Source organism: Apodemus sylvaticus, chromosome 5, assembly GCF_947179515.1.
Source record: "Apodemus sylvaticus chromosome 5, mApoSyl1.1, whole genome shotgun sequence".
In the NCBI taxonomy this organism is placed as follows: domain Eukaryota; kingdom Metazoa; phylum Chordata; class Mammalia; order Rodentia; family Muridae; genus Apodemus; species Apodemus sylvaticus.
Genome location: NC_067476.1, coordinates 86720519 through 86735793, shown reverse-complemented (window position 1 = coordinate 86735793; position 15275 = coordinate 86720519). Strand labels below are relative to the sequence as shown.

The window sequence follows — 15275 nt, the reverse complement described above, 5'->3', positions numbered from 1 at the left end:
ATATCAAAAGGACAAAGGGCCTGGCCAGCCTCTCCTGTCTTTCCCAGTGCTGTCTGAAATCAGTTTATTCACTTTCATCAAGTCATTTGTCTACCTTTCTCGGGTCGCGATTTCCATCATCATCTTCCGCTTCTGGTGCTGGGTACCCGGCATCTGCCGCTTCTAGCAGACCTGCTGGTTCTGGGCATCTGGCGTCTTCTGGATCTGACTGTGTTGTGGTGTTTTAGTGAACCCAACCCAGAACAGACAGAGCAAACAACTATCATCAGCATGAGCCTCAGTCACAACCGGCCAGTTTTTGACTATAGAACACATTTGGACTGCGTAAGATCCATGACATGGAAATATTCAGAAAGTATTTGAATTTTTTTTTTTTTTTTTTGAGGTAATGTCTCTCTGTGATACTTAGGCTGGCCTGGAACTCTGGGCACAAGCAATTCTACTTCAAGTAGCAGAGACACTCCAGGTCAGGCAGTAACAAAGATATAAAAGCCACCATGCTTGTCAACCTGATTTCCAGGAATCATATTGTGAATGCAGTACACGTAATTGATTCCAATTTTGGCTCAGAAAAGCAGAAAAGAAATATATTAAGAGAATATTGGAAAATTCACAAAAATGATTTGAAATCTGGAGATTTAGAAATGGCATGGGGCTGGAGAGATGACTCAGTGGTTAAGAGCAGGTTTATGTGAGCTAGGGATTGAACCCAGGGCTTCATGCACGCAGGGTGAGCCCTCTACCAACTGAGCTACAACTTCATCCCAATCCTTTGGTGCATTTTGGGGTTGGGGGAAGATGCATGCTCATGTGTGTACCTCAGTTTAGAAGCCAGAGGTCAACATTTCCTCAGTCTCCTCCCCCATATTTTGTAAGAATCTCTCGCTAAATCTGGAGCCCTCCCGTTTCAGGAGATTGCCTGGCCATAGGGCCTGAAAAGTCTACCTGTCTGGCTGGGATTATAGGCTGGTCTTTTACTTGGATGCCATGGATCTGAATTCAGGTTCTCATGTTTCCACGGCAAGCACTTTATCAACTAAGCCATCTCCTGCTTCCTCCTACAGTTTAACCTTCTAAATAATGAGAACCACACCAGCTTTGCTAATAGGTTTTGAAGTTACCATGACTTACTCCCTGTAAACTACAGCAAAGAGCTTTGAAAAAGAAAACATGACGGATACAAGTTACACTAACAGGGGAGACTTTAATTAGCAAGGATTGTCAGGGTTGCTGTGCTTCAGACACAAGAAATCACCAACGCATTTAAGAAGTCAAACATCATGAAAACTACGAATATTTTGCCTTAAGTACATTACTATGAAATAAGCTTCAGTTTTAAAATTGCATTAAATTTCAGTTAACTTTTAAAACTTTGTTTATACCACAGAAAAGGCTCAGAGCTTTGGATTGAAGAAGAAAGATGGTTCAGCTGTTTGGATCTGTTACATTAATTTCTCAGTCTGCGCAGGGGTGGCTTGCTCCTTGAATGGTAATGGGAAATTAGTTTCTTTATTTCTTCATTAAGACTGTGGGAGGAAAATTAATACTCTCTTCAGCTTTTCCAAATTAATAGAATATATCTTTATTAAAATGACGAATGGATGTGCCTACTTTTTTTTTTTTTTGGTTGAGAGCCTTTTTAATACAAGGGATTATTCAACTTAAAGCTGAGCTTTCGCAAGCATCATGTCCAAAAACTCAAGTTCAGTAAGGCCTCGTTATTTATTCAAAGTCAAATAATCAAGGACACACTAAACAGAACGCTGTGTCTGTCTCTTTTCAATTTTTTTTTCTCTTTGGTGTGGTGTGGTGTGTGTGTGTGTGTGTGTGTGTGTGGTATTTGCACATGCTTGTTTATAAGTACAGAGGTGGGAAGAGGCCAGAGGAGGACACCAGGTGTCCCCTTCTACCATTCTCTACCTTCTTCCCTGGAGCTAGGCTGGCCCCCAGGAAAGCCTAGCCATCCCCCTGCCTCTGCCTCTGCCTCCGCCTCTGCCTCTGCCTCCGCCTCCGCCTCCGCCCTCCGCCTCCGCCTTCGCCTCCGCCTCCGCCTCCGCCTCCTATGGCATGCATACACATGGCCCCAGTCAAGTGCAGTTTTTATACAAATGCTAGGGATTCCAAATCAGGTCTTCCTGATTGTTCAGCAAACACTCTTTCCTTTTTTAAAGATTGCAATGGTCTGACTTTTTTTTTTTTTATACTAGGTAGGGGGCACAAAGCAATCCTCTTTAATAACGCTGACAATGTTTCGCTTAGGACATTTTAATAACGCATATTTTTCAAAAGGTATTCATCTTACAAAATGTTCTGCAATTCAAATACACAACAGCTTGGAAGATAACATTTAGAAAACAAAAGCCAATGTGAAAAAAGACAGATTAAAACATCAACAACAGTGCAGGCTTGATAGGGCTCCAGCTTCCTTACTGCACCGTCTACGGCAGCAATCTGTTCCTTCAGCTGGCTCATTGCGCCATAAGGAAATCCCCCTTCCCCTTCATTTCACCTTCTGAGCCAATCCAGTATTCTCTGATATCAATTAGAATTTTTCTTAAAATTGCAAACACTGACATATTTCATCTTCCCAATCTACACTGCTCCTCTGCTTGGGAGAGGCGAGAGCTCTAGAAGTGTCACCAGGCTCTAGCTCCTTCAGAGGTCTTTCTGGAACAACTTCCTGTTCCCTCTTTAACTGTTTTTCACCTTCGCTGTCCGAATCACTACCTGAAGAGCTTGAAGAAATGAGTTCCTTTGATTTAGGGTTGCTCTGCTCCCGGGGGTCAACAGCCTCTAGCTCACCCGCTCGCCCGCCCTCTCGCTGGGACTAGAGCACGCACTCTTACTCCTCCCCCTGCACCCGGAAGTGATTTATTTATTTTCTCTTGTGTAAATGAGTGTTCAGCATGCACATATGTATGTACGCCATGAGTGTGCAGTGCCCACAAAGGCCAGAAAAAGAATGAGCAATCGCATGGAACTGAAGTCACAGGTGACCCGTGCCTTCCGTGGCCTGACTCCCGGCAGCGAAAGGATACGCCCAGACGTCTCTGTTTATTCTTCGGTTGAGAGCCAACCCTCCTTTCCCACATAAACAGTGCTAGTGAGAATGTCCCTGTACCCCTCTTCACACCCTCCCCCATCATTAGCTCTCTTTTATCCACATCTCTGTGAACACTTGAGAGTGTTGGGTTTTCAATTCTTCCAGTTAGAAGGTTATTTTACATTTATCTGATTAATGCTGGCTGACCGTGTTGTCGTGTTCTCCCTGGCCATTCTAATTTGTTTGCTGACCATTTTTGTGGAAACATCTTTTTCTTAGCTTGTGAGAGTTCTTTGTACATTTTAAAGATTGTCTCTATGTTACCTGCTTTGAGATTACTTTTCTTTTGTAATTTATTTTCAATTTCTTCACAGGTATTCTGCTGGAAAAAATATTATTTATGTATTTATTTATGTATTTATTTATTTATTTATTTTGAGACAGATCTCACTCTGCAGCCCTGACTGTCCTACAGCTTGCTATGTGGATCAGGCTGGCCACAATCTCTGCAGCCTGAGCATGAGTTTAAAGGAGTTTGCCACCATGCCCAACTATTTTCAATTACCTTTCATTTTTACTGTTCACATATAAGTCTTTAAACAGCCCAAAGCATATTTTCATATGTTGTATGGGAATTGAAATCTTTCCATGTGAAAAATTAATTATCCAGTATGATATCTAAAAAAAGCCCTTTAAATCCTTATAAAGTCAACACCAAATCTATTGAAATGTGGTTTAAAGTCATGAATTCTCCATGTGTCTGGTTGCCAGCCCTATACTCCACCCCATTAATTATATCAGTCTAGTATCTTACCATCTTAATCGCCTTAGCTCTCTAAGTCACATATTTTCCTCTAACAGACGAACAGAGCAGAGCCTTGGTTATTTTTAATCTTCCGTTTCTCCAGATCACTTTTAGAACGGTTGATGTCTACTTTCCACAAATGCTATTGATGGAAGTTTTGCTCTATCATCTTGAATTGGACTATATTAGGAAGAATCCAACCTTCCTGTGCTTGGACATGTTATTTCCCTTTATTTCTCTTTATTTAGGGTGTCCTTTTATTCCTTCAGTAAAGTTCTCTAATTTTCTTCATGGAGTTTACATTGTATCTAACAATGGTTAAATTTACTTCTAGGGTGAATTCAGTACTTCTTCAATCAAGTTATGGCGAATGATTTTAACCAGGAGCTTTGAATTCAATCTGTGTGGGGTCAGTATAAAGATAGATGTGGAACTGACAAGAAGGTTCAGCAAGTGGAGATGTCTGCAGCCAAACCTGACAACCTGAGTTCAAGCCCTGCCACCCATGGACCTACCCATGGGAGGGGAAAACCGACACCCACGAGGGTTTCTCTATCTCCACATGAACGCTGTGGCACACATACACGACAGAACCTAAAATGCTGGTTAGTTTTTTGTCAGTTCCACAGAAGCCAGAGTCATCTGGAAGTTGCCTGTATCAGGGTGAACTGTAGGAACATCTGTGGGCACTTCCTTGCTAAATGCTGCTGTGAGAGCACACATCCACTGTGGGCAGTGCCACCTCTGGGCAGGAAGTCTGGATTGTATAAAAAGTGAGCTGAGTGAGCCATAAGGAACAAGCCGGTACACAGCACCCCTTCATGGCCTCTGCTTCAGCTCCTGCCTCCAGGTTCCTGCCTCGCTTGAGCTTCTGCCCTGAATTCTTACCGTGGTGAAATGTACACTGTACAGTGAAATAACCCTTCCCCTCCCAAGCTGCTTTGGATCTTGGTGTTTATCACAGCAACAGATACCAAGTTAATACAGCAGTGCAGGAGAAAGACAGGAAGAAATGCGTGTTGGAGGCCTCTGCTTCTCATTAGATAACTATTATTGTTTCAAGCACCTCCAGTATTTCAGGCTAGTTAGAAATGTCCCGCTTGTTAAAACACTGCATAGGTTGTTAGTTTCAGTCACCCACAGATGATTGAAATACACAGTGGAAAGTAAAGTGTCGTTTGCCTGGTGGCACAGCCTGTAATGCCAATGTCTCGTTACCTGAGACACTGAGGCTAGAGGACATGTTCAAGGCTTGCTTCAGCTACTCAGTGATTTCAAGGCTAGCCTGGGTCACTTCCAAGACTGTATCTCAAAATGAAAAAATAAAAACAGGGCTGGTGATAGACTCAGTGAGAGAATTTGCCTAGCAGGTGGGACTTTCAAGGTTCAATTCCCAGAAAAAAAAAAAAAGAAAGAAAGAAAGAAAAGGAAGAAAAAAGGAAAGACAGGAGAATAGGGAGGGAGGGAAGGGGAGAGCAGCATATGACAGCAAGTGAGGTAGGACTTGGGAGATCAAAGAAGAAAGAACACCATTGCTGTCTCAATAACAGAAAAGAAAAAAAAAACTGATAATGGCAGACACAGAAACAGAGAAGTCACAGGTGGGAATATCCAATGGTTCAGTCACTTTGGAAAATAGTTTGGCAGTTCTATACAAAGTTAGGTTTGTATGATCCCAGTTACACAGCAAATCCAGAGTAGGTAACTCATAGAAACAGGAAATAAATTAGTAGTTCTTGGACCAGGGGAGGAGAAGAGTAAGTGTTAAGAAGACTCATCTGAGCCAGGCAGTGGTGGCACACGCCTGTAATCCCAGCACTCTGGGAGGCAGAGGCAGGCGGATCTCTGAGTTCGAGGCCAGCCTGGTCTACAGAGGGAGTTCCAGGACAGCCAGGGCTACACAGAGAAACCCTGTCTCGAAAAAACCAAATCAAAAAAAAAAAAAAAAAAGAAAAGAAAAAAAAAGAAAAGAAAAAGAAGACTCATCTGAGAGCGCTAAAAATACTCCGGAATTAGGTATTAAAATAGCTTAAAAAACCTTGTCAAAATACTAAGACGACTGAATTGTAAATAGTAAAAAGGTGAATTTTGTGGCATGAAAATGCTATCTTAAATTACAATTTTGAAACTGTTTTTTTTTTTTTTACATCTCTGTGTGTGTACGTGTGCATGTGCATGGGTGTGTGCAAGAGCAGCATGCAGTGGTGCACATGTGGTCAGAATGCAACTCGTAGTGGTGTTTTCTTCTTCCACTGTCTAAGCCCTCCAAGCTGAACTCAAGTCGGCAGGTGTGGCAGCAGCTTTAAGTAAAATGTTTCAATGTGAGAAGGGGCAAGGAGCATGCATATTAGGTGTCCTCTAGTGTTTGTAAGATAAAACTAACAAACTATCTTTTAACTTTAAGATACATTCTCCTATGCCTCAAAGGGACTGTTGGTGATTAGATTCTTGCCTTTCTCTCTTTAACATTTTATTATTGAATTATGTGTGTATATGTTTCTTTGAGTGGTTTTGTGTCCACTGTCCCAGAAGCATCCTGCTGAGTGAATTTACAGGCCATTGTGAGCCACCTGACTTGAGTGCTGAGAACTGAACTCTGGTCCTCTGTAAGAGTAGAAAGTGTTCTGAACTGCTGAGCCGTCTCTTCAACCCACAGAGTTCTGCTTTTCTAGTAAGTGCTTTTAACAGAAACACCTTGAATCCTATAAATGTAGCAAGACCTGTATTATCAAATGATATGGAAAAGATGAGTCAGCTTTTCATGTCATTAAGGCCTGAAGCTGAGAGGCCTGGACAGGTAGCTGAGAGGTTAAGAGCACCTGCTGAGCCAGGCGGTGGTGGCGCACGCCTGTGATCCCAGCACTTGGGAGGCAGAGGCAGGCGGGTTTCTGAGTTCGAGGCCAGTCTGGTCTACAGAGTAAGTTCCAGGGCAGTCAGGGCTATACAGAGAAACCCTGTCTTGAAAAACCAAATCCAAAAAAAAAAAAAAAAAGAGCACCTGCTGAACACTTAAGAGAACTGGGGGTCAGGGCCTGGCATGCATGGAAAAAGACATCCTGTGCAAGCTTGGATCCGCAGCTTGAAGGAGGGTGGAGACAGAAGGAGTGATGGGCTTTTCTGGCTTCCCGAACAGCTGAGAAAACTTAGGCTCCAGGGTCAGGGACAGACCCTGCCTCAAAGGAAGAATATGATAGGGAAGGATACTGACACCTTCTTCTTGTCACTCTGTGTACACATAAGTGTGCAGATATGTACACATGTGTGCATGGCCTTACACAGATACCTTCACAAACAAATTAATGACTCTTTTAAAAAGTCTTAATCAGATCGCTTTATTTTATTTTATGTATGAATGTTTTGCCTGCATGTATACACACAGTACATGTGTATTGGAAGTCAGAAGATAGTATTAGATCCCCTGGGTGCTGGGAAGTGAACACGGGTCCTCTGCAAAAGCAACAAGTGCTTTTAACCACTGAGTCATCTCTCCAGCCACCCTTGAATCTAAAAAAAAAGTTTCTTTCTTTTATTTGTATTGGTATTTTACCTGAATGTACCGTGTGTGTGTGTGTGTGTGTGTGTGTGTGTGTGTGTGTGTGTTTGGGTGTATGTGTTTGTGTGTATGTGTATCAATGCCTGAGGAGACCAAAAGAGAGTGTCAGATCCCCTAGAACTGTAATTACAGATGATTTTGAGCCCCTATGTGGATGCTGGGAATCAAACCCAAATCCTCTCCCTCTTCCCCAGCCTCTCCCTCTTCCTCTTATTCTCCCTCTCCATCTCCCTTCTGCTTTCTCTCACTCTCACTCCTTTCCCTTCTATCTTCCCCTTCTTCTATGCATGTATGTATGTATGTATGTATGAAACTGACCGTGGTAGCACATGCCTATAAACCAAACATTTGAGAACCTGGGACAGGAGCACAGATAATATGAGGCTAGCCTGGTCTTCTTACAAACCACAAAGAGTCTATGCCTTGCGTTCCCTTGTGTCCATCTGATCTCTCCTTCACTGCAATTTCTTAAAAGAGAGCCTAGGTTCTTCTTCTACATCTTGCAAGCCTGTCATCTCTACTCTTCAACACCATCCTCTCCATCATCTATGAACCACCATCTCTGTATGAGCCACTATCTCTCTATGAACTGTTCTGGATTAGGGATACAGGAAGGGGTTGAGGACTATATTCTGGTGAAGTCCAAACAGTTCATACAGAGATGATCTTGAGTAAAGGCACAGAGATGTTCATGTTGGACATGAAGGATTGATGGGCTATGGTCATGTTGTCTGAGGAATGACAAGTGACTTACAGAAGAAGGCAACCAGAAAGGTTTGATCCTTAGCACCATTTTGCAGCTTATGTCTGTAACTCTGGTTCCAGAGGATCCAATACTCCTTCTGGCCTTTGGAGGCACCAGGCCACCACGTGGTACACAAACAAAACACCTGAACACATAAAATTTAAAACAATAAAACCCATGGAAATGGAGCTGGGCCTATTCATCCTAGCATTAGAGGCAGGACGATGGAATGTTTAACAACAGTTTAAGAAAAAGTGAGACCCTGCCTCAAATTTTAAACATAATTAATTAATTAATTAATTAATGGAAATAAACAAAACGACTAGGAAGGAAAAATTGTCCATGAAACCGCAGTAAGTTCAGGTTGTAACAAATTGTCTCCAAATTTATGTAACAAATATCTCATAATTCATTTAGTTTTAGTTTTTTGAGAAAAGATCTCACTACCACCTTCTTTTTCCTTCCTTTCTTTCACTTCTTCCTCCCTTCTTCCTTTCTTTCTTTAAACAGAGCTTTATGTATGCCAGGATGATCTCAAACTTGCAATGTAGCCAAGGATGACCTTAAATGTGTATGTGTCTGTTGTGCATTGTGCATGCATGTTAGTGTATATGTATGTGTGTGTGTGTGTGTGTGTGTATAGGTGCATGCCTGCATACAGATACATGTGTGTGTATGCATGAATATAGACATGTGTAGACACGTGGAAGGGATCAGAGGTTTCTCAATTGGTGTCTACCTTTTGTCATCCTTTAGTTAGAGTCTCTCGTGGTGAACCCAGAGCCTGCCAACTCAACTGGACTAGCTGGCCACGGAGATTGAATGACCCTCGGGCCCTGCCTCCTCAGCGCTGAGATCACAGGTGTGTGTTGCTGCTCCTGGCTTTTTCACGAGTTCTGTGCCTTGAACATGGGTCCTCCTGCTTGCAGGCAAGCGCTTTACCAACTGAGCCACACCTATCTCTGGCCCAGACGTTGAACTCTGATTCTCCTGCCTTCACTGCTCACGTACAGGAATTACAGACATGCATCCCTAGGCCAAGTACTCCTCTTTTGCTTTGTTTTCTTAAGCTTGTGACGGTTCAAAGTTTTCTTACAACTCTTTTGTTTTAATTTTATTGAGCCGGTTTTACTACATGGCTTAGGTCAGCCTTGAACTTACAAGGCTTCTGCCTCAAACTCCTGAATGCTGAGATTATAGATATATGACCCTACCCACTGTCCTTGTGTCATTTTTTAATACATTTTACACATCGAACAAACATTTATAACAGTTTCCTCAAGTGAAACTAACTATTTTGTTTGTTTTGAAGACAGGGTTTCTCTGACAGAGCTGTCCTGGAACTTGCTCTTCAGACCAGGCTGGCCTCAAACCTGCCTGCCTGCCTCTGCCTCCCAGGTGCTAGGATTAAAGGCATGTGCTATCATCAGACACCAACTTTTAAAAGAGTCCTGCGAAGACTAGACTCTGTTGGCAAAATCAAATTTAAAAAAAAAATCCTTAAATTAAAAGAGATAATGAGCTGGGCAGTTGTGGCGCATGCCTTTAATCCCAGCACTTGGGAGGCAGAGGCAGAGAATTTGAAGCCAGCCTGGTCTACAGGGCGAGTTCTAGGACAGCCATGGCTACACAAAGAGACCCTGTCTTGAAAAACCAGTGGGGTAGGGGCAAGAAAAAAGGGATGAGAAGGCATTGCTGTGTGAGGCTGACCCACAGGAATATGGATTCTATAGAGCCCAGAACAATGGGCACAGAAAAAGCATCCAGCTGCATTCGCTGTTTTTTCCATATTTATTTGTTTGTTTACTCCTTGTATTATTGAAATCTAACCTATATGCTAAACATTCACTCTACAACTAACCAACAGCCCAATGTTATTTTGTTTTTGTTTTTGTTTGTTTGTTTGGTTGGTTTTTTGGTTTTTTGGATTTGGTTTTTTTGGAGACAGGGTTTCTCTGTATAGCCCTGGCTGTCCTGGAACTCACTCTATAGACCAGGCTGGCTCCGAACTCAGAAATCCACCTGCCTTTGCTCCCCAGAGTGCTGGGATTACAGACGTGTGCACCGCCGCCCAGCAACCCCAGAGTGCTGTAGGTTGGGTCCTGACTCAGTTTTGCTGGCAGGAGGAAGAGATGCACAGATAATATCTGGATTACACTTTCTTTTCTAACTGTTGCTTGGGTTGGTCTTAAACTCCTGAGGTTAAGCTACCCTTCTGCCTCAGTCTCCTGAGTAGCTTGCTGCATGGCATTAAGTGTTACTTTAATTTCTCAAATCCTATTTTTTTAAGGAATTGTTTATTTTATGTATATGAGTACATTACAACTGTCTTCAGACACACCAGAAGAGGGCATCGGATCCCATTACAGATGGTTGTCAGCCACCATGTGGTTGCTGGAAACTGAACTTAAGCCCTTTGGAAGAGCAGTCAGTGCTCTAACCACCGAGCCATCTCTCCAGCCCTCAAACCCTATTTTTAATGATGATTCTTAAATGCTTTAACCCACCTTGTAGCCCACCACCTGCCAGAGGTAGTGGAAAAGAAAGGATGGGGGTGGGGACCTGTTTAGAAAGGTTCTTTGGAACAGCTCTTGTCTGTATTGTCTAGAAATCGGCAGTTCAGTTCACAGGTTAGCAGGAAGCAGCAGCAGCTTGCAGCTTGATCCACTGGCAAACACTTAATGGATACACCAGCAGTCCAGTTTGGTAGAGTCGGGTTAGCAACAGTGGTGACATGACCTAGCAGAGACAGCCAGGCCTTAGCCTCTGCATGAGTCAGCAGGAGGGACCAGTAGGAACACCAGACATTCTCAGCTGTGCCTTTCTCAGGGAAGTGAAGATCATCGAAGACATGAGACCTGCAAGCGTTGCACAGCCTTGCCAAGCTGTTGTACCAGCAAGCCAAGCTCTGTCCCCATCACTGTCAAGTCCTATTATACCCTCTAAACATCACGTGTCCTCTACATGCCTTGCCTTAGCATGGCTCTTACCTCAGCTCATGCATCCAATCAGCCGGAGTCCTTGGAAGTGGCAAGAAACTGCAGTATAACACCAGAAGTTTTTTGGTGCATTTCTCTCTATGGGGTCCCGACAAATAAAACTCAACAATGTAAAGCAGACCAATACATGTGTGTTGTTAGCAAAGTCCTGTGTCTGCTTCAGCAAAATGTTCCTTCACACATCTGTCTTAGCCTTTCATACCTTGTCCACTTTAATGAAATGTTCCATCATGTGTTTGCCCTAGCAAAACACTATCTGACTTTCCAAAGAACCCTTAAGTTTGCACTTCACATAAGCTTACATTGTTTCTTTTTTTTAAGTTTATTGTTGCTATTAAGTAACTGGAAAATGGACATACTTTGTTTGACCACAACGTTCAAAAGGAGCTCACCCTTCATCTTGTGTTGAGACTTTGTGGTGGTGCTGAGAAAGGAAAGAAGTTGCATACCATTTCTAAAGATTTATTTATTATATGTAACTACACTCTAGCTGTCTTCAGACACCCCAGAAGAGGGCATCCAATCTCATTACAGATGGTTGTGAGTCACCATGTGGTTGCTGGGATTTGAACTCAAGATCTCCCAAAGAACAGTCAGTGCTCTTAACCGCTGAGCCATCTCACCAGCCAGCTTACATTGTTTCTAATAGTGACATAATTAACATCTTTAGAGTGAGATTTGTGTAGATTTCCAAGACCACCCCGTGACACAAATTTCTATACATTAAATTAAAAGAAACAGTTTTGTTTTTTGTTTGTTTGGCTGGATGGATGGTTGGTTGGTTGGTTGGTTGGTTGGCTGGCTGTCTGGTTGGTTGTTTGGCTGGTTGGTTGTTTGGGTGGTTGGTGTTCGGCTGGTTAGCTGACTATCTGTTTGGCTGGCTGGTTGGTTGGTTGGTTGGTTGGTTGGTTGGTTGGCTGGCTGGCTGGCTGGCTGGCTGGCTGGTTGGTTGGTTGGTTAGTTGGTTGGCTGGTTGGTTGGTTGGTTGGTTGGCTGTCTGGTTGGTTGGTTGGCTGGTTGGTTGTTTGGCTGGTTGGTTCGGCTGGTTAGCTGACTAGTTGTTTGGCTGACTGGCTGGTTGGTTGGTTGGTTGGTTGGTTGGTTGGTTGGTTGGTTGGTTGATTGGCTGGCTGGCTGGTTGGTTGGCTGGTTGGTTGGTTAGTTGGTTGGTTGGCTGGCTGGCTGGCTGGCTAGTTGGCTGGTTGGTTGCTGGTTGGTTGGTTGGTTGGTTGGCTGGTTGGTCGCCTGGTTTTTGTTGCTGTTGAGACAGGTTTTGTAATGTGGGCTGGTCTTGAACTCACCAGGTAAAACCCAAGCTGTCCTTGAATTTGTGACTGTAGTCCTACTTTTCCTCCCAAATGATGGAATTACAGGTATGTGCCATCACATACTAGACATGGGCCACCACTCCTGACAGGAATAGATCATAATAGATCATTTTTAAGGCTTTGTATGCATGTTACTAGGTTGTCCATGGGAAAAATTGAACCAAAGTATTACTAGTAGAATATTCTATAGGCCTTCAGTTTTTCAAAATCCTACTTCATTAGGGTTCTCAAAAGCTTCAACCTCCCTTCTAACCCACTGACCAGAGGTAGTAGAGAAAGGTTAAAAGGAAAAGGGGATCATGGACCTGTTTAGTTCTTTGTTGTTGTTGTTGTTGTTGTTGTTTATTTGTTTTTTGTTTTTTGGATTTGGTTTTTTGGAGACAGGGTTTCTCTGTATAGCCCTGGCTGTCCTGGAACTCACTCTGTAGACCAGGCTGGCCTCAAACTCAGAAATCCGCCTGCTTCTGCCTCCCAGAGTGCTGGGATTACAGGCGTGCACCACTACCACCCGGCTTAACCTGTTTAGTTCTTTAGGGACAATTCCATTCTTCATTGTCAAAATACCAGCAGTCCAGCTCAATTGCAAACACCAAACATGAATCAGTAACCGAGGCACGATTCAGCAGAAATCACAAGGTTCTGCCATATCAGTAGGAGAACTGGCCAGAATCAGCTGGAATATTATGAGAAGTTCTTTGGTGCCTTTGTCTCTACAAAGTGAAGACCAGCAAGGAAGTAAAACCATCTAAACATTGCACAGCCTCACAATGCAAGAGCAACCTCTCACTCACTGCTTATGGGGTTCCATTTATACTCTTTCTAATAATCATACACCCTGCCCTCTCAGGCATCCACTCCAGCAAAACATCACAGGCCCTCACACATTCCTGCTTCAGCAAAACATCCTCTCACAAGACAGCTTCCAAAACAACATGTGACACAACGGAGTTTCCAAAGAAATTAGAAATTTTCACTTACATATTCAATATTCATTTCCTCATATTTACATTTTAACCTTTATCAAATTCATGGGGGAAAGAGTAGCTCCCCAGGCTGGAAAGATGACTCAGCAGTTAAGAGCACTGACTGTGCCAGGCAGTGGTGGCGCACGCCTTTAATCCCAGCACTTGGGAGGCAGAGGCAGGCAGATTTCTGAGTTCAAGGCCAGCCTGGTCTACAGAGTGAGTTCCAGGACAGCCAGGGCTACACTGAGAAACTCTGCTCAAAAAAAAAAACAAACCAAACCAAACCAAAACAAAAAAGAGCACTGACTGCTCTTCCAGAGGTCCTGAGTTCAAATCCCAGCAACTATATGGTGCCTCACAATCTTCTGTAATGGGAGCCGATACCCTCTTCTGGTGTGTCTGAAGACAGCTACAGTGTATGAATATACATTAAATAAATAAATAAATAAATAAATAAATAAGAATAGCTCCCTGTTTTCACGGGGCTTTTCTGCTAATTGTTGTCTATTATCGCTCTAAACAGTTTTTTCCCCTTATTTTCAATCTTTCTCTATATCAGTTCGTCTTACATGGCCCCATGAGTTCTATATCAGGGCTCCTGTGGTTTTAGCCCCTGTTCAGAATGCTTCACTTTACTGTCTGGGAACTGAGTGTGAACTCTTTGGCCTGTTATGTAATACAGTGCAGCACAGCCTCCTCGCCCATCTCTGACCTCAGCTTCCACTTTCCTACACATACTGTAGGACTCAGTCCTGGTCACAGGATCATCATTATCTTCTAGAGCATGACTCATAGTTTCTCATCTCTTCGTCATCAGCCAGGGATGAAAAACTGCCACCAGCATGAAGCAGACCCTGCTAATTAATCATCCCATCCTTTCCCCACTAGCAGGGATACAATGTCTCAATGTACAGCCACAGGCTGCTCCTACCATAGAGTGAAGCAAGCACTTGAGGTGAAACTAACTTGCCAACTTTCCATGGTCCTTTCACCTAGTTGGCATTCACCCTAATGCCTCTTCTGGAATTTGTTGGTTGGGATTCATTTCAAATGCTCCTGAGAGACTAGATCTTTTAGGCTCAAACTCCAGCTTAGAAAATCTGTCCTGAGGTTGAACTCGAGTTAATCAACAGGCCAGCACCTAGTACGGTTTCCAGATAATTCCCGGCCCCCAACAAAATCCATATCTAGCACCAGTTTCCAGGTTATTCTGCAACAAATCTGCACCTCCAGGTTACTGCCCCTGACACTTAACGTCCTAATAACCACCAATCAGGAGGAAAACGGAAGTTAAGTTTATGGTTTGGCTCCCAGCACCAGCCAATTATGTTAAAGAACATAATGGCCGCCCAATCAGATGTGTGCCAGGCTAGATACCCCCTTCTTGTCTCTATAAATATTTGCCCGAAACTAGGCTCAGGGCTGCCCCCTCCCACTCTACTGTGTTAGAGACCATGATGTGGCCCAAGCTTGAGTTTGAATAAGGAGACTCTAGTGCAATTACATCAGAATTGGCTCCTTGGTGCTCTTTCCGGGTTCACGGGCGCTTTCTGGAACAACACTCCCTCCTGTTCATATTCCACTCACCGCCTCCAGTTCTCTAAACATACTGCACAGCTCCTGCACTTCTGACATCACTGTGCCTTAGAAGAAAATGAAAACTGCACATTGTCTCATGTGTGTCTTAAAACAGGAAGAATAATAACATCTCAGGTTCTGGAGCAAGACTACGTGAGATTGACACTGGACCTGTCATCCACTTGTGAGCTCTTGAACAAGTAACTTAATATCTTTAACCATCAGAATCATCTTCTATACAATGACAGAATGATGACAC

General features: G+C 43.3%; 1 pseudogene; it reads right to left on the bottom strand.

The window, feature by feature from the left end:
• Positions 1 to 1127: 1127 nt before the first annotated feature.
• LOC127684871 (activated RNA polymerase II transcriptional coactivator p15-like) lies at positions 1128 to 8127 on the bottom strand (annotated as a pseudogene).
• Between the last annotated feature and the right edge of the window lie 7148 nt (positions 8128 to 15275).